Source organism: Lissotriton helveticus, chromosome 3_1 (assembly GCF_964261635.1).
Source record: "Lissotriton helveticus chromosome 3_1, aLisHel1.1, whole genome shotgun sequence".
Taxonomy (NCBI): Eukaryota; Metazoa; Chordata; class Amphibia; order Caudata; family Salamandridae; genus Lissotriton; species Lissotriton helveticus.
In genome coordinates this window covers 996,559,125-996,578,594 of record NC_136061.1, presented here as the reverse complement: position 1 = coordinate 996,578,594, position 19,470 = coordinate 996,559,125, and positions in this window count along the sequence as shown.

Here is a 19,470-nt window from a genome sequence, read left to right as displayed (position 1 = left end):
AAAGTCAATTAAGGTGTACGTGTCCTTTGGAATCGAATTTGGCTTAATTTGCCTGCCTATGGGAGGGCAACTCACAAAATGGCTGCCGTACACAAAATGGAAGCCAAGGGTTCAGAACGAAAATGACGATTTCGAGGTTATATCGTCACTCGAATATGACGAAAATGCTTGTACATAGTGTACTAGCCATTCTCGGTCTTTTGATATAAAAATCGTCATGCTATGATGAAGTTTAATTCTCGAGTCCAGAATTTTCAGAACTACAAACCCTCCATTTGCCCTTACATAGGCAATTTAACCTAATCTCATGCTAATCTGAGTCCAGGTCTATATTCCTAAAGTCATTGAGATGTTGCTGTAACATCATTCTAGTACTTAGTTCGTCTCTTGATACAGGTTTCCTTACACATGATGTAGCACAGAGGCCACATATTGCAGGAGCACACTGCACGCACAGACAGAACAGGAAAAGAATGGCTAAGACCATCCCAATGACCATCAGAAATTTCCATCCCCAGCCGGATATCAGTTCCCAGAACCATCCCATTAACGACCAATCTCCTTTATCCACATGAATAGATTCGGAAATCTTATGCAGTTTGGAGATGGCCTGGTACACTGTTGGAGCGTTATCTGGAATGAAAACACAGCAACTCGATTGGATCAATTTACATACCCCACCTCGGTCTGCAAGTATGACATCTAAAGCGACCCTGTTCTGAAGGGTCATAAGACGATCCGACTGGAGCTCAGCAGTCAAGTTACTAAGGGCACCAGCAGTTTCAATTACGGTGGATTCAACTACCCTTGTCAATTGCCTTATGTTCCTGCTGTTAACCATGGGTCCCCAGAACGGCAGACAACCCTTTACGAAGTCCCCAAATTCTTGACCTGCAGTGTCTTCTATACTCAAGACACCTCTAACTATCCTTGTCTTGTGGTAATCTGCCGCTGCTGTGTAGGTGGGAGGCAACAGGAACGAAACAAAACATGAGCCCGAAAAGTCAGGGGGCAACCATGTGTAGGCTCTATCATGGCAGATGAAATAGGTACCCTTAGCTGCTAAAAACGCAGGGGAAGTCTGAGACCCAAAAACATATGTTTCCGTACAGACACTTTTCCCTAACTGAGCTCTGGGATTCTTGCCAGTACCTTGCAGGCACAGGTGACCCTGATGGGGTACAATCCAAATCGGGGAGGATCTCTTAGCTTGCTGTTTCTCACTCAGAGTAGTTCCATATCCGGTCACGTTCCATCCTATATAGGCAAGTGTCTCATCTTCGGGGGTAGTTTCATAAGAAATATCTTCCTTAATCATGTCGACTATACCCTTAACTAGAGCACTATTCTTAGGATTGTCTTTTACAGAACGCAGGGGGTGGACTTCACGTGCATATATGAACATTGTTCTGTATGCCCACACAGAACCATTATGGCTGAAAGGCAGACCAGATAAGGGATACCTTTATCCGTGGTGTGAGGCATAAGACCACACACCCAACAGTTAGTCGTGTTCATTACTAGTTGGTGTTGGTGCAAAAGCTGAACAAAGGAGTTATTAATAAATTCTAATCTCCTAGCGGATTCGTGTTCAGGAAGGGGTTGAAAAGAGTGTGGGGAAACAGTAGAAGGAGGAGGTATGGGCGATGTAGTGGGTGCAAATGTCACTTGAAAAGAGAATAAAACATATCCTATTAAAAACATTATCATACTGAATAACATGAAAATGCACAATATCAAAAAGCTTTTCTTTGTCATCATTTTACAAATCCTGGTTTTAAAGTTCATTGGTTTGACAGGTCTCTCCATCTCGAAAAACTCCATCCTCTCTAAAGTGCTGCCCGCGATGGGAGGTTGTTTCTGCTAAGGAATGCTTCTGTCAGTCTAGGGCAACTCCCTTGGACCAACCAGAACTGTCGACCTAACGTCATCAGCTGCACCCCAAAGACTTTGGGCAATCGCGGCCACAGCAGCGGAACCCGGATGGAGGTTCGAAAAACAAAAATAAGCAAGTTTCTCAGATGGGAGAGCTGCACTTTCAAAAATAGCAAAAATGAACATTTTATTTATTTGTCCATAGGTCTCGGCCTCACATTGTATCTTTGCTTTCCAGGTATGGTGTGATCACGGAAAAGGAGTTCAGGTTCTGTAGTGTCCAGTCGAAATGATGGTGATACAGCTGGTTGCAACATTTTATCACTCTCTTGTTCAGTAAGTGTTCCTTTTACACGTGCATCACTGAAAGGCAGAAAACGTGGCACGGTTTCAGTCTCTGAGTCAGCGACACCCTTCTGGACCCACTAATCGTAAGGCAGAGGCAGAGGGATCCGCTTGCAGTGGATCCCGTGGATCCAGTTTTTCTTCCCCTCCACTCGAACAGCTGATCTTGTGGAAAGAAGGACGAGGTGCGGTCCGGTCCACCTGGGCTGGTCGTTCTTGGTTCGCTGGAAATTCTTCACGAGAACCCAGGATCCAGGGTCGATGGGGTGACCTGGAGTTTCAGAGACCGGAGGCAGGGTGTCGTGGACCTGTTGATGCAAAACACGCAATTTAGCCGTCAATTCGTACAGATAATCAAGCAAAACAGGGTGTTCGATTTCACTGAACTTTGTGGGCCTTGGCACTCCCCATATGTTGGCCGGGCGGCCGAAAACTATTTCATAGGGGCTAAGTTTCACTCGCGAATGCACAGTCATTCTGGTGGATAGGAGTGCTAAAGGGAGAGCGTCAGGCCATTTAAGACCAGTGCTCGCTTGAATTTTGGCTAGTTTTAACTTAAGCGTGCCATTATAACATTCTACTAGTCCAGCTGATTGGGGGTGATTTGCAGCGTGGAACTTCTGCTGATTGCCTAGCCCTTCACATACTTTCTTCATCACACGACCCACAAATTCACTCCCATTGTCACTCCAGACCATTCTAGGAATTCCGAATCTGGGGAAGAACTCTTTCACATGGGCCTTAGCTGTGGATAAGGCAGTGTTGTCTTTTAGGGGGTAGGTTTCCACCAATCTTGAAAAGGCACAAACAACAACGAGTACGTATTTTAAGTTGTTGCACCTCTCCATGTGGATGAAATCTAGCTGCAAAACCTCGAACGGATACGTAGGAGGTGCAAAATGACCAGCTGGAGTTGGGGTTCCCCTACCAGGATTGTGTTTCAGACACACCATGCAATTCTTGACGACATTCTCTGCACACTTGGGAATTCCTGCATTTTGCCATACCGGCGCCAACAACTTGCAAATCCCTTTCACGCTGATGTGAGCCATTCCATGAGCCATTGTAACCACTGCAAGCACATACGCATCGGGTAGCAACCATCTCTGATGCTCTGACAATTCAACCCAACAACCATTTGCATCCATTCTACCCGTACTTTCTCTCCACATGTTCAACTCTTTCTCTGTAGCCTCAGCTTGAATAGACTTCACACTCTCTATCGTGTCTTCACACATTCCAACATCACCAACCCATCTTGCAGGGCCTGCAACATACATTCGGCTCATCACATTCCTTGAAGTTTCTCTCGCGATTTCGTCAGCAAATGCATTTCCACGACCAACATCATCAGTCACCTTCTTGTGAGCACTACATTTCACAATCGCCACTTGCAGAGGCAAGGTCAGTGATTCAAGAAGCTCATTCACCAACTGACCATGCTGAATCTTAGCTCCATGCGAAGTCAGGAACCCACGTTCTTTCCACAATCGTCCAAAACTGTGAGCCACTCCAAATGCATACTGGCTGTCGGTGTAGATGGTCACTTTCATTCCCTTTGACAACACACATGCTCTTGTAAGTGCAATCAATTCTGCTGCTTGAGATGAATTATGTGGAATACGTGCAGCTTCAACAATTGTATGCAAAGTCGTGACATCATATGCTGCAGTCGTATCACCATTCGGGAGCTTGAAGCATGAACCATCCACCCATAATGTACCATCACATTCAGCAAGAGGAGTGTCCTGGAGGTCTATTCTCCCTTTCGTTTCTTCTTCCGTTCTAAGAAAACAATCATGCTGTTCTGAAGCATCTAATTCCTCTACAATTGGCAACAACGTAGCTGGGTTGAGAGTGTTGCATCTTTTTATGTGCACATGACTCGCTAACAAGGTTAATTCGTAACCTGACAATCGAGCACTAGTTAAGTGCTGTGTCTTGGTTCTGTTCAACAACGTGTCCACTGCATGTGGAACCATCACGACTAACATATTATTCATCACTAGACCAGCAGACTGTCGAATAGAAACAGCTGCTGCCGCTGTTGCTCTTAAACAACTCGGCAATGCTTTAGCTACCGGATCCAAAGTCGACGAAAAATATGCACATGGACGCTGCTTGTCTCCAAATAACTGTGTCAACACGGACAATGCACAACCATCTTTATCATGGACATACAATGTAACTGGCTTACTGTAGTTGGGGGTACCTAACACAGGAGCCGAACATAATGCTGTGCGCAATTCAGAAAAACTTTTCTGACACTCTTCAGACCAAGGAACGGGATTGGGTGTATCTTTACACGTTAATGCCACCAAAGGTTTGTCTAATAACGAAAAATTTGGAATCCACTGTCTACAGTACGATGTAATGCCCAAGAAAGCACGCACTTCTCTCTGTGTTCTTGGCACGCTCAATTTTTCAATTGCCTGAATTCTTTTTGGGGTCAGTTTCCTTCCCTCCTTCGATAAGAGGTGACCTAAGTAGGTCACTTCTTGTCAACAATATTGCAATTTGGAAAGTGACACCTTGTGATGCAAATCACACAGATGACGCAACAATGACAACGTGGCTTCTTTACAGATTTCCTCAGTATCTGCAGCAATAAGCAAATCATCAACATACTGTACAAGGGTAGCACCATCAGGTAAAACGATCGTATCAAGCTGTGTCTTTAGAGCTTGACTATATATTGATGGACTTTCACAGTAGCCCTGGGGAGCGCGTTTAAAGCGGAAGCTTCGTCCTCCTAAACTGAAGCCAAAAATATCCCTGCTCTCCTCAGCAATCGGGATGCTGAAGAAAGCATTCTTCAAGTCAATTACCGAAAACCAGGTTGCAGAAGCTGGAATCATAGTAAATAGGGCAGTAATGTCGGGAACAACTGGAAATTGTGGCACAACTATTTTATTCACCTATCTAAGATCAATCACAAATCTGTAAACAGGTGGCTGGGAAGGATCAGTTCGTTTCAAAACTGGCAGAACAGGGCTATTGCAAACGTTGCCTCTAGTCTCTTCAATCACATCTTTTTCAATCAGATCGTAAACGATCGCTAGCAAAGCTTTTTCACCTTCACTAGAGATTTTGTATTGGGGAATTCGTGGCATTTTAACATTGGCTTTCAATGTTACAACATAGGGTGGTATTTCTAAAAGACCCACATCATTAGGACCAGTAGCCCAAAGAATATCAGGAAGAAACGACAATTCTGTTGGAAGTTTATCCCTTGACAAATACATTGGAGAAACCACTTTCTTACCTAAAGTAAGTTGTACTCCTGAAGGAGAACAGTACAAAGTCGCATACAATCTTTTTAACAGATCTAATCCCAACAAGTTTTCACCACAACCTGTTGTCAGAATAAGGGGTGCTTCTAATTCACAAGGACCAACAGAAAGAGACAAAGGGTCAGAAATCGGATTTCTAACCGGGGCTCCAGAAAAACCTACAGAAACATTCATTTCACCAGACAAAGGTGCGCCAGGGAGTTTGGAGTGCATAATAGAACTCTTTGTAGCACCAGTATCCAACAGAAAAGGCTCTGACACACCTGATGTAATCACCTCAACGTATGGTCCACTCTGATCTACTGGAACTGAAACAATTCCCTCTCTTTGTCTATGGCTGTCCTAGCAATCATTACCTTCCCAATGCTCATCTTCTGTATAGTAATCATCAGCATAGTACTGAGGTGTCCTAACAGATGCGTTATTCTGTTGATCGAACCTATTCATAGAATTTTGAGGCGGAAGGGGACGTGCATTCTGAGGGATGTTTCCACGTCCTCTACCTCTAGGCGCTTGCTGAACACCTCTACCTCTTGTGTTTGACACACCATTTGCACACTGTAACAGAATAGGGCAACTATACTTGAAATGACCCTCTTCCTTACAATATGAACACTGATTGGGGCCTACAGGGACACGTGGTTGAGTATACTCGACTCTTTGCGAGTTCCTCTGATACTGTTGAGGCTGCTGATAATTACTCTGATAGTTATTCTGACCACCATTATTCTGGCCACCACCACCACGTGGCGGATATGCTTGCTGTAACAGAACCTTCGTTTTCAACTCTTTAGTTTTCTTTTCTGCTCTATCTTTCTCGTCTTTGTCTCGATTTTCCTAATACTGTGCAGTAGCCAATATCTGTGCTGAAGAGGAAACTGCCCAAGAAGTCTCTGAATCTTTCAACTTTTTACACAACTCAGGAAGCAGATTGTGCACGAATTTATCGACGAACAATCGCTGACCACCTTCTGTGCTCATATCTTGACCACTGTGGTCGACAAACGTTTCTTCAAACCTGGTGAAGAAATCTGACACCGTTTCATCTTTCTTCTGCTTACACGCAGACAATTTATCCCAATTTACACGCATCGCAGGCATTATCGTTTTCATATAATCAATGATCCTACCAGGGAGTTCTGCTACTAAAGGCTCAGGTTTAGCACCACCAATTAGTAGGGCATCGGCAGCAGCAATATTAGCCCATGAGTCACCTAATTCCTGATCATGATCTGCATGACAAATTTTTCCCCATAAAGGCTGTGGAACAACGTTCCCAAACAACATATCTATATCCGCTAAATTCATGATACATGACCCAGCAGTCTGTGACAACTCCTTGTAATACCCTGCAGGATTTTTACGCTTTTACGGGGAACAGGCAATGTCTGTTTAAGGGCCAAAACTTCAGCTCGCTTCCATGGGACATGTACCCACACACGCTGAAAGTGTGGCAGAATAGGTGGGACAGCATTCGCGTTCCCTTCCCTCCATTGTGGGGGACCTTCTCTCATGGGATACTGTCTCACCTTCTTTTTAACCGAGGAATCAGACTCAAACAATGACTTGAAAACACCTTCAGTCCTAAGTGACAACAACGTCGCAACTGCTTTCTTAACATCTGAACCCACAATTGCGCCTTTTGAAAACTCAAAACGTACATGGCTCAACTCGGGCAGATTAGAGTCCAAATCATTTTCCTCTAAATCTTCACATAGAAAAACACAAATTTTCTCAAAAACGTATCTCTGCTTTGATGCTTCCCACTGAGTGAAGACATCCATAACACATTCTAAATCATATTTTTCCGGGTCAGCAACCCATTTATGTGCCAAATAATTCAACGTTTCTTTCTCCCTAGAATCAGGCTGTTGACTACGCAACTGCTTATGCTCAGAGACAGGAGCCGGACTTGCCGCTCCAAAGAAAGGATGTAAAATGCTAATAACAGTACTAGCCACTCTCTGAGGAACAGAAGGAGAAGTTGATGAAAAGACAAGCGGAAAAGCAGGGTTAGGCGAGGCAGATGCAGAGGCAGTATCAGGAGGAGTACCAGGAGTGGTAGTCGTTACAGTAGTTAAAGTTGTAGGAAGTATAGGAGGAGCAGATGTTAAAGACAGTGGCCCTTGAGGAGGCTGCACCGGAGGAGCAGGAGCCAGCTGAAGAGTAGCTGGTGGGTGCTGTGGAGGAGCAGGAGGCAATGCAACCACGGGTTGCGCAGCTAAAGGTTGCGGAGGTGCCGTAGCATTTTGCGCATAGGGGGGTGGCGAACTTAATAAATGCGCCATTAACGGATCTTTTTCAAGCTCTTTTGCTGCATCTTGCTGAAGAGGCGGCAAAACTGGATAGCATTTATCTATCACCATTTTCCGTTGCCTGTGCAACTGCTCACTCATCTGTTCTTCTTCATTGTCTTTAAACTGCATAGCAGCTTGCATTATCGAAATACCCCTTTCTCTCTTATTTTTCTTTGCTAATTTAATTTCCTTCTGTTTGGCTTCCTTACGCCATAGGCGGAAAGAGTCAAACATCGCCGGCCGGGCTTTCTTCTTAAAAAGTTTAACTTCGAGATTATCTAAGATTTCCGTGTCAAAGCTACCACATTGGGGCCATTTTAAAGCACCATCTTTTCTGGTGTATTTGATCCACACTTCATTATATGTGATGGGGCCTACTCCATGTTTCACATATAATTCATAAGTTGGAGTTCCAATCGGAGGAACCGGACACGAGTCCTCCAATCGGGAATCCCTATTATTACAACCAAGACAAAACAAATTTCCAAGTCTGCTAAGACCAGGCATCTTTGCTCTCTAGTCGAGCTCCAAACTTCAAAGGATTATCGATTACGATATTCTCGTGAATACACGAGTCCTTCGGTTTTGGCACTTGCAAGTTCCAAAAAAAAATGATCCCAAGGGATACCCAAAACTAAGAACCAACTAAGGACTGGGAGACGCTCCACTTATACTTAACTGAGATATCGATGACGTCACCAGAAGACTCGTCTTATCGTTTCGCTCTACCAAACTTCAAGGGTCCAAATCAGGGCGATAGCCAGGGCAGCAGTCCTTCGTAGCCGTCGGGAAGCGGGGAACCTCGCAGCAAAGACTTTCGGACCACGTCGACATGCAGGGGTCGATGAAGTGGCGGCCTTCCTCCAGAATTTTCACACAAAGCTCCTCACGAACCTCTGGCTGGACCGGTACCGCTGGTATCGCCCTACGTTGGGCGCCAACTGAGGTACTGGGTTTTTCAGAACCGGTACCAAACCGGTAACCCAGTGGTGTCAGGGAACACACCCAAAGACCTCGAGTACTTTCCTGATTCAGACCACAGAAACTCAGAGTCTTCTAGGTGAAGTCAAGGATCGATTTTATTGGCTGCAACCAAGGCAACAGGTGTCCTAGAAGTACAACAACACGGGATGTATATTCTCAGGAGACTGCTCAAACTTACAAAGTCAGGCTTCTCTTTTTATACGAAATATTGTGCTTTAGGCAAACATTCTTCACATTTTAGTATACCATTGAAATGTTTCCACTACAAAGGAAAAGCAGAGTCATGGTGACAAGCCCACATTACAGTTCGTCCAGCCCACAACAAATCATCCGGCAAGGCCCAGCATTTCCATCAGATACCGGTGGACCCCCAATAAAAACGGGCACCTCCTCATCATATAGCAAGTGAGAGAGAAAAGAGCAGTGACAGGTGTGAGCAAGATTCGGCAGGGTGTGTGTGCGATGAAAAGGGTTTTATGGCCTGTTGTGCCTTGATGCTATCTCGTTCGGCCACTGGGAGAGGAACTGACCAAACAGGTTTGGCCTGGGGCAATGGTTCCAACTTGCCCAGGTCACAGGAAAGTCAATTAAGGTGTACGTGTCCTTTGGAATCAAATTTGGCTTAATTCGCCTGCCTATGTGAGGGCAACTCACAAAATTGCTGCCGTACACAAAATGGAAGCCAAGGGTTCAGAACGAAAATGACGATTTCGAGGTGAAATCGTCACTCGAATATGACGAAAATGCTTGTACATAGTGTACTAGCCATTCTCGGTCTTTTGATATAAAAATCGTCATGCTATGATGAAGTTTAATTCTCGAGTCCAGAATTTTCAGAACTACATCCCAGGATGCTTCTTTCTGGTCTAGGGAGGACCTGGCTTGGCAGTTCAGTCTGGACTGTTCTCACGAGGAACAGGGTCAAGACTGATTTGCATATGGCTGGGTCCAAACTGGAGTGGTGGTGTGAGAAAAAGAATGATGTATTAAACCCAGATCCTTGTGACTGGGTGTGAATGTTTGCATTGTCCAGCATTCCGTCCAATAATTGTTTCTTTTGCTCAAATCAATGAATGTCAGAAAGGCCTTGAAATATTGCAGACATACCACTCTCTCCTCTAGCTGTCAATAAAGTTAAATGAGAACCTTTGAAGATGTGAGGCAGCCAAATCTGCCACATCACCCCGAACATGCACAAAATATAGAGATACATAAATAATCTATTATGGAGAATTCCAATCCAATCCAATCAGAAATTTGTATAGCGCGCTTCTCACCCAGAGGGTCTCAAGGCGCTTAAGGGGGAGGGGTTCACTATTGATCGAATAGCCAGGCTTTGAGTTGTTTTCTAAAGGAGAGGTGGTCCTGGGTAAGACGGAGGTGAGTCGGGAGGGAGTTCCAGGTCTTCGCCGCCAGGTAGGAGAAGGATCTTCCTCCCATGGTGGCTCTTCGGATGCGTGGAATCATGGCGAGGGCTTGATTGGATGATCGCAGTTGGCGGGTGGGAGTGTAAAAGGTTAGGCGATTGTTGAGGTATTTGGGTCCTAGGTCGTGGAGGGCCTTGTGTGCGTGGGTGAGGAGACGGAACGTGATTCTCTTGCTGACGGGGAGCCAGTGAAGGTCTCTTAGGTGTTCGGCTATGTGGCTTTGTCGAGGTATGTCCAGGATGAGTCAAGCGGAGGCGTTCTGGATGCGTTGAAGTCTTTTCTGCAGTTTGGCTGTGGTTCCGGTGTAGAGGGTGTTACCGTAGTCCAGTCTGCTGGTGACAAGTGCTTGGGTGCCCGTCTTCCTTGTTTCGATGGGGATCCATCTGAAGATCTTTCGGAGCATGCGTAGGATGTTAAAACATGATGATGAGACGGCGTTGACTTGTCTGGTCATCGAGAGGGAGGAGTCTAGGATGAAGCCCAGGTTGTGAGCTTGGTCCGTTGGTTTGGGTGCGCTGCCAAGGGCCGGGGGCCACCAGGAGTCGTCCCAGGCAGAGGGGGATGATCCTAGGATGAGGACTTCTGTCTTGTCTGAGTTCAGTTTTAGGCGCTGTTCTTCATCCACTCGGCTACTTATTTCATCCCTTCGTGTAGGTTGGTTCTGGCGGTGGTTGGGTCTTTGGTGAGGGAGAGGATTAGCTGAGTGTCGTCCGCGTAGGAGATGATGTTTAGGTTGTGTTGGTGTGCAATGGATGCGAGGGGGCTCATGTAGATGTTGAAGAGGGTGGGGCTGAGTGATGATCCTTGTGGTGCACCGCAGATGACTTCGGTGGCCTCTGATCTGAAAGGGGGGAGGCGGACTCTCTGGGTTCTTCCGGCTCGGAACGAGATGATCCAATCCAATGCCTTATCTTGTATCCTGACGTTTCTGAGGCGTTGTACTAGGGTGCGGTGGCAAACCGTGTCGAACGCTGCGGAGAGGTCCAGGAGGATGAGGGCCGCTGTTTCCCCGTTGTCGAGTAGGGTTCGGATGTCGTCTGTGGCTGCGATGAGGGCGGTCTCGGTGCTGTGGTTGGCTCGGAAGCCGGACTGTGAAGGGTCGAGGGAACCGTTAGACTCAAGGAAGGCGGCGAGCTGCTTGTTGACGGTCTTCTCTATGACTTTGGCGGGGAATGGGAGGAGCGAGATGGGGCGGTAGTTCTTAAGTTCGGTGGGGTCTGCTGAAGGTTTCTTCAGAAGGGCACTGAGTTCGGCATGCTTCCAGCTCTCCGGGAAGGTCGCGGTGTTGAAAGAGCAGTTGATGATGTCCCGGAGTTGGGGTGCGATGGCGGAGTCGGCCTTGTTGAAGATGTGATGGGGGCATGGGTCGGTAGGCGATCCGGAGTGGATGGAGTTCATCATGTGGATGGTGTCTTCGGTGCTGATCCGGGTCCAGGCGCGGAGGGTGACGGTGGGGGGTTTCGGTTCAGTGGTAGGGGCAGTGGTCTGGTCGCCGAAGCTGTTGTGTATGTCTGCAATCTTGCTGTGAAAGAACGAGGAGAGTGAGTCGCAGAGGTCTTGAGAGGGAGTGATGTCATTGTTGCCGGCGTAGGGATTGGTGAGCTCTTTGACGATGCTGAAGAGTTCCTTGCTGTTGTGGGCGTTGTTGTCTAGTCGATCCTTAAATGCTGACTTCTTGGTGGTGCGGATCAGCTGGTGGTGTTTGCGGGTGGCGTTCTTGAGGGCGGTCATGTTGTCTGTGGTTGGGTTTCTTCGCCAGGCTTTCTCGAGGGTGCAGCAGTTCTTTTTGGAGTTCTTGAGGTCGTAGTTGAACCAGGAGGCTTTTTTGCTTCCTGGCTTGTTGGGATTGTTTTTCAGGGGTGCTAGGTCGTCAGCACAGTGGGTGATCCACTGTGCGAGATTGATGGCTGCTTCATTTGGGTCCGTTGATCTGGCGGGAGCGTTTTGATTCAGTGAAGTGGTGAGCTGGTCGGCGGTAATTTTGTTCCAGTTTCTGCGGGGAACCTGTTGTGGGAAGTGGTGAGTTGTGTTCTTTTTGAAGCTGAAGTGGACGCAGCTGTGGTCGGTCCAGTGGAGTCCGGTGGAGTGGCTGAAGGAGATGTGCTTGCTGGAGGAGAAGATTGGGGCGAGCGTGTGTCCGGCGTAGTGGGTGGGGGTGTTCACCAGTTGTTTGAGTCCGAGATTGGCGAGGTTGTCCAGCAGGGTGGTGGTGTTGTTGTAATTCTCCAGGTGGAAGTTGAGGTCCCCTAGGAGAATGTAGTCAACGGAGGGGAGGGCGTGTGGGCTGACAAAGTCAGTGATGTCTTCGCTGAATTGTGTGCGGGGTCCTGGGGGTCTGTAAATGAGGGTGCCTCTCAGGGTGGTCTTGGGATCGGTGTGTATCTGGAAGTGAAGGTGTTCGGTAGCTGTGAGGGTGTCGTCGGAACTGGTCGAGATGCGGATGGTGTTCTTGTGGACGATTGCGATGCCTCCTCCTCCTGTTTGGTTGATGCGGTCCCTTCGGATGATCTTGTATCCGTCCGGGATGGCTATGGCGATGTCGGGCGCTGACGAGGCGTTCATCCAGATTTCCGTGAGAAAGGCGACGTCCGGAGTTATGGTGTCGAGTAGGTTCCATAGTTCAATGGCGTGTCTGTGGACCGAACGGGTGTTGAGCAGGATGCACGTCAGGTGGTTGTTGTTGGAGCTCTGTTTGGCGTGTGCGGTTGTAGTGTGGGTCCTGATGCAGCAGAACTTGCAGGCTTGGCAGGTGAAGGGTCCATGGGTGCGTCCTGGGGCGGCTCGGTGGCAATCGGGGAGTTGGCCGGTGTTGAGTGCAGTGAGGGTTGCAGCATCGTATGTTTTGCGGGAGGGATGGCCTCTGCGGGAGCCAGGGGGTCTAGCGCTGGGCGCGGTCCAGGCGCGGACGGGGGCAGACAGGCTTACCTTTGGCGCGCCTTCGGCGCACATAGGGCGTGCCCGCTGCGCGTTTGCCACTCGGTCATAAGTGGAGAGTGGAGGGGGGCAGAGCGAGGGAGGAGCAGCTGGGAGGCGGGAGCGGGGTGGCAAGGTCCGGGGATGCTGGAGGGAACGGGGTGGGGTCGCGGGGGAGCAGCGGCAGGGAGTGAGGAGGGTTAAGAAGCACAACAAATGGCACCAAAACAATGCAGGCGAGATCGGGGGCACAATCTGGCACAAATACAGGTTAATAAACAATATCGATATGATACCAGGCACAATTGCAGGTGAGATCGGGGGCACAAGTAAGGCACACCAAGGAGCGAGTGGAGCGACCGGTTCTGACCAGGTCAGGACAGTCACAGCTCTTTACCTCGCGGGACTTCCCTTATGTTTACCAGTGGGAGGGAGGAGCAGCTGGGAGGCGGGAGCGGGGTGGCGAGGTCCGGGGATGCTGGAGGGAACGGGGGTGGGGCCGCGGGGGAGCTGCGTCAGGGAGCGGGGAGAGTTAAGAAGCACAACAAATGCCACCAAAACAATGCAGGCGAGATCGGGGGCACAATCTGGCACAAATACAGGTTAATAAACAATATCGATACGATACCAGGCACAATTGCAGGCGACATTGGGGGCACAAGTAAGGCACACCAAGGAGCGAGTGGAGCGACCGGTTCTGACCAGGTCAGGACGGTCACAGCTCTTCACCTCGCGGGACTTCCCTTATGTTTACCAGTGGGAGGGAGGAGCAGCTGGGAGGCGAGAGCGGGGTGGCGAGGTCCGGGGATGCTGGAGGGAACGGGGCTGGGGCCGCGGGGGAGCAGCGCCAGGGAGCGGGGAGGGTTAAGAAGCACAACAAATGGCACCAAAACAATGCAGGCGAGATCGGGGGCACAATCTGGCACAAATACAGGTTAATAAACAATATCGATACAATACCAGGCACAATTGCAGGCGAGATCAGGGGCACAAGTAAGGCACACCAAGGAGCGAGTGGAGTGACCGGTTCTGACCAGGTCAGGACGGTCACAGCTCTTCACTTGCGGGACTTCCCTTATGTTTACCAGTGGCAGGAAGGAGCAGCTGGGAGGCGGGAGCGGGGTGGCGAGGTCCGGGGATGCTGGAGGGAACGGGGGTGGGGCCGCTGGGGAGCAGCGGCAGGGAGCGGGGAGGGTTAAGAAGCACAACAAATGGCACCAAAACAATGCAGGCGAGATCGGGGGCACAATCTGGCACAAATACAGGTTAATAAACAATATCGATACGATACCAGGCACAATTGCAGGCGAGATCAGGGGCACAAGTAAGGCACACCAAGGAGCGAGTGGAGCGACCGGTTCTGACCATGTCAGAATTGAGCCAATATTCACTCCAACCTGACAGGTTCAAATGAGAATTGGTATTAGCACTGTTGGTATGTTTGGTGGTCACTTCTTATCCATCTCACTCTCCTTTCCCCTTATATTTACCCCAAACCCACTCCATCTGCCTCCCACATTGGAGCTCCATTGTACCTCACAAGCTCTGCGAATCTTCAATAAAGTGAACCACTCAATCTTTTTATTACTCTTTCATCGCTTCCGATTGCTGGCATTATCCTTGATTAGTTTTATTGTTTCTTCCAAACATTTCCATCACTGCCTAATAGTATTTGGCAATTGCCTTTCGCAATCCTCTTGCACTGTGCTTCCTCAAGACTCAGTAGTAGTTCCTTTATTCTTCTCATGCTATACTTCTTGTTTCTTTAGCCACATTATTTGTTTGGATATTGCATTGCAAGAAATCGGGTTGTTGGTTGACTGGGGTTTAAGCCCTGGTCAAGCAGCAACCACAACTCTTGTCAAAATAAGGCAAACACAAACCCCAAATTAATCTGTGCTCACCCCCTTGGTAGCTTGGCACAGAGCAGTCATGTTTAACTTAAAGGCGATGTGTAAAGTACTTGTTCAACACTCCAAACAGTAAAACAGTGAAAACACACCACAAAAGGAGCCCACAACAGAGTTAGAAATATAGAGTCAATTTTAATATTGAATAAGGGCGCTTAATCCTGCTGGGACATTTCGAAACTTTACCTGCTAGGTCCTGCTGCTTTGTACTTCAGACGCTGGTCGTCCCGCCTACACTCCTGTCCTCCCACGGCCGCACACAATTCCCGCGGCCGCAGTGAGGAGGACCACACTTCCCAGGCTCCATAGCGGCAGAAGCCGCTTATGTCAATTCCCGCGCCCGGAGGCGCTTCAAATTGCGCTCACCCTCAGTGGAAAGGGTGGCGCTTAATCCTGCTGGGACATTTCGAAACTTTACCTGCTGGGTCCTGCTGCTTTGTACTTCAGACGCTGGCCCTCCCGCTTACACTCCTGTCCTCCCACCGCCGCACACAACTCCCGCGGCCGCAGTGAGGAGGACCACACTTCCCAGGATCCATAGCGGCAGAAGCCGCTTACGTCAATTCCCGCGCCCGGAGGCGCTTCAAATTATGCTCACCCTCGGTGGAGCGGGTGTCGCTTAATCCAGCTGGGACATTTCAAAACTTTACCTGCTGGGTCCTGCTGCTTTGTACTTCAGACGCTGGCCCTCCCGCTTACACTCCTGTCCTCCCACGGCCGCACACAACTCCCGCGGCCGCAGTGAGGAGGACCACACTTCCCAGGATCCATAGCGGCAGAAGCCGCTTACGTCAATTCCCGCGCCCGGAGGCGCTTCAAATTATGCTCACCCTCGGTGGAGCGGGTGTCGCTTAATCCAGCTGGGACATTTCAAAACTTTACCTGCTGGGTCCTGCTGCTTTGTACTTCAGACGCTGGTCGTCCCGCTTACACTCCTGTCCTCCCGCCGCCGCACACAACTCCCGCGGCCGCAGTGAGGAGGACCACACTTCCCAGGCTCCATAGCGGCAGAAGCCGCTTACGTCAATTCCCGCGCCCGGAGGCGCTTCAAACTGCGCTCACCCTCGGTGGAGCGGGAAGCGCTTAATCTTGCTGGGACATTTTGAAACTTTACCTGCTGGGTCCTGCTGCTTTGTACTTCAGACGCTGGTCGTTCCGCTTACACTCCTGTCCTCCCGCCGCCGCACACAACTCCCGCGGCCGCAGTGAGGAAGACCACACTTCCCAGGCTCCATAGCGGCAGAAGCCACTTACGTCAATTCCCGCTCCCGGAGGCGCTTCAAATTGCGCTCACCCTCCGTGTCGCGGGAACGCGCACGGGACATGCCGGCAGAAGCCCGGGACAAGGGCGGGACCGCCTGTGGCCGTCCAGGGCGGGCCATGTCTCTTTAGTTCGCTGTCTTGGACAAATTCAGCAAGATAACTGCCTCTCCATTGGCACTATTATTTATTATATTAATAATAGCTGGACTTAGGCTTACTGTTTTGAACTATTTGTGTTTCATTCTGTCGTTTATGCTGTGCTGGTTTATGCTTTTTGAAATATAATTAATTGAACATGGCTTCTTGCATCACTAAAGGCACAAGCTCCCTAATGGGAGGGTCAGCTAGAGGGACCTTGGATAACTTTTTTACCAGGGCCGTCTCGGTATTAGAAAGGGAAATCGCTATTACTGAGCGGCGTTTGTCTGCTGAGCACCTTTATAACAAACGCTCGTCTTTGGGCTCTATTCAGTTAGCCACCACACCTCGAACGGATTGCCTCGATAATGAGTTTACAGGTGATAACAGCATTCCATTACTTTTACAAGACATAACATCATCAATTAAGTCACTTAGTAACTCTATTATTGATGTCACAAATCCAGCCTCACTATTGGAAGTCAGTACAGGGAACCATACACCAACAGTAACGCTTTCCCAAACGCCAACACAGAAGCCCCATGACACAATAACAGCCCAAGGCCCCACAACAACAAAAAAATAAAGTTGTACATTGGTTAAGACATAATAGGCCACTTCCCCCTAATATCAACGGGGAAATCCTTCATGTACGACGTCTTGGCTGGGTGGGTCATAGACCTAAGCACATCCAGGGGGACATAATTATTATCAATTTTAGGGACTGCAGGGCAACCACACATATGGTTGATTGGTATGCAGAGAGGCAGGGGAGGAATCATGGCTCATGACTTAAGTTACTTTTATCCCCGGGCTTTGTTGACAAACCCTTTAAAGCCCCGGATATCGTATATGTGTAATACAGAAGGCCCTAGCTTTAACATCCCTGACTATAATCGCTATGCTGCCTTTTCTGTTCTGGAGGGAGTAGACTGACTCCCCATCTCGATATCTAGGGTTTGCTTTGCTATGCATTACTGGGAACAGTCGAGGGCTGCAAATGTTGTGTAGTGTAGTTCCTATATTCCCAATAGGCTCTGCTCATTGGAATAACATAAACGATAGTTTAGACGTGGGATTGAGGTCATCTAGGTCTCTACTGAATATGTTAGACTTAATTAGGTTTGCCAGCTAGCTCAGAGGTCACTAGAAACTTTCTCGAATGAACAGGAAGGAGTTAACTTTCCTGATTAGACAAGAATGGATTAGTTTCTGACAACCGCATAAACATGACAACTTTGCTCCCCCCAGAATAAGGAGTATATCTCCAGAGTCGTGTGAAAACAATAGACAGCTATTTCACTCAGTCAATCGTGCATGCTTAGTTTCACCAGAGTGCAGAGAAATGGAGAGACGGGCGTTTTCAATAAAAGGTGTTATTTATTGAGCAGTCTTCTTTCTCATGCAAGAGAAATGAATTGCCACAATTGCAATACTTATCATGAAGTAAAGTGCGTACAGTAAAAGGTGTATTATGAAATAATACTGTAAAAGCATTGATATGGTTTCTGAGCCATATGATACTTTAAAACGGATAAAATATATACATACATAAAATCATTGACTAAACATGCTCAACTGGTGTTTCTAAAATACGCCTACCCCGGTGTACCTGACCTAAGCCTAATACGTGGGAAGGAGTAAGTAAGTTAAGATAGTTTTGCCAAGAATCTGCATCAAGAATTCTCTAAGGATCTAATCAGCTCCGTACCTTGTTTATAGAATGAAGGAGGTCTTGTATCTCTCTCTCAGGACTCGATCTCCCAGCAACCCGCAAGGGTGACTGGAAACACTGGGGCTGGATTTCTCGGCAGGAGAAAAGACAGCGTCTCTCTCAGTGCGTGAAATGGAAGGGTCGGTTTCCTTCGGCATTCGCATCATCTGGGCGTCGGGCAAGTAGATAGCCGCTCTGCTCCAAACCACCGTGTGTTTGCTTAAGGCAAGTGTTGGTATATTTATACCTGAAAGGTGCCGAGTTTGACGTAAGGTTGGACATAAGACGTCACTAAGAACTTACAGTTCTTTCTGGACTCCAGGAGTTCTTGTTCAAATCAAAACAAAAGCAGGGGGAATTCCTGGGCTGCTGGAGGCTTGGTTTGTTTAAATAACGCGTTGTACTTTCTAGGAGTCTATGGGAGTAGCCTTGCCGTATTTGGACTGCATTGGCTATGACTAAATATGGACATGATTCTTATGCCTTTATAAGGATATGATTTGTTATAACCACATAAGGGCATGAATCGGGAATATTTAATTAGGGTCCTAGATACATTCACAACACCCACTCCACGTATAATGTCCATCATTACTAAATACTAAGCAATACTAAACATATAACGATGCATGTGTTTTCCAGCCCACCCCAAAATACATAAATTGCATTTGAAATGGTATATGGTATATACACGAAAATTAGTATTTATACTGTACGTTTTCCAAGCAGTAGTATCATTCAGATAATGCATATAAAAATACCGGCTGAATGAATTGCGATAATTACATTTATGAAATGGCTCTTAATACAGAAGAGAAGGTCGAGACCATTTCATCCCATATTTATTTAATACAGTACATGTGCTAGAGGCTGAGGTAAAATATTGTCTCTAGAGTCTCTAAAAATAGAAGTTCTGTTCTCTAAGAATAGTTCTACTTTAAGCAGAGTACCATGTGCCAGAAAAAAGGTAAATATTTTGGAAATGGAAAAAAATAATTTCGCTTTCAGGGGAAAAAATAGTTCCAATTGTTTTCAGTAGTGTTGTTTATCAAAAACTGAAGGCCGAATTCAGAGTTCAGGGAACGCTGTGTGCTCGTTGTTTTTAAAAGTTATTCTTGTTGTTAGGAGAGAACATTAAATCAGACAGGCTTGCGAAAAATTGGTCTACAACAGTAGGTGAAAGTTCGACCAAGTTCGAAAAAGCTGAAATAGTGCAAATGTGAGAATCATTGCTATCATCGATGTCTGGATCAGCAATGCTCACAGAAGGTTTTACCTGTGTAGTGCTGCTTTCATCTCGTACTTCACCGC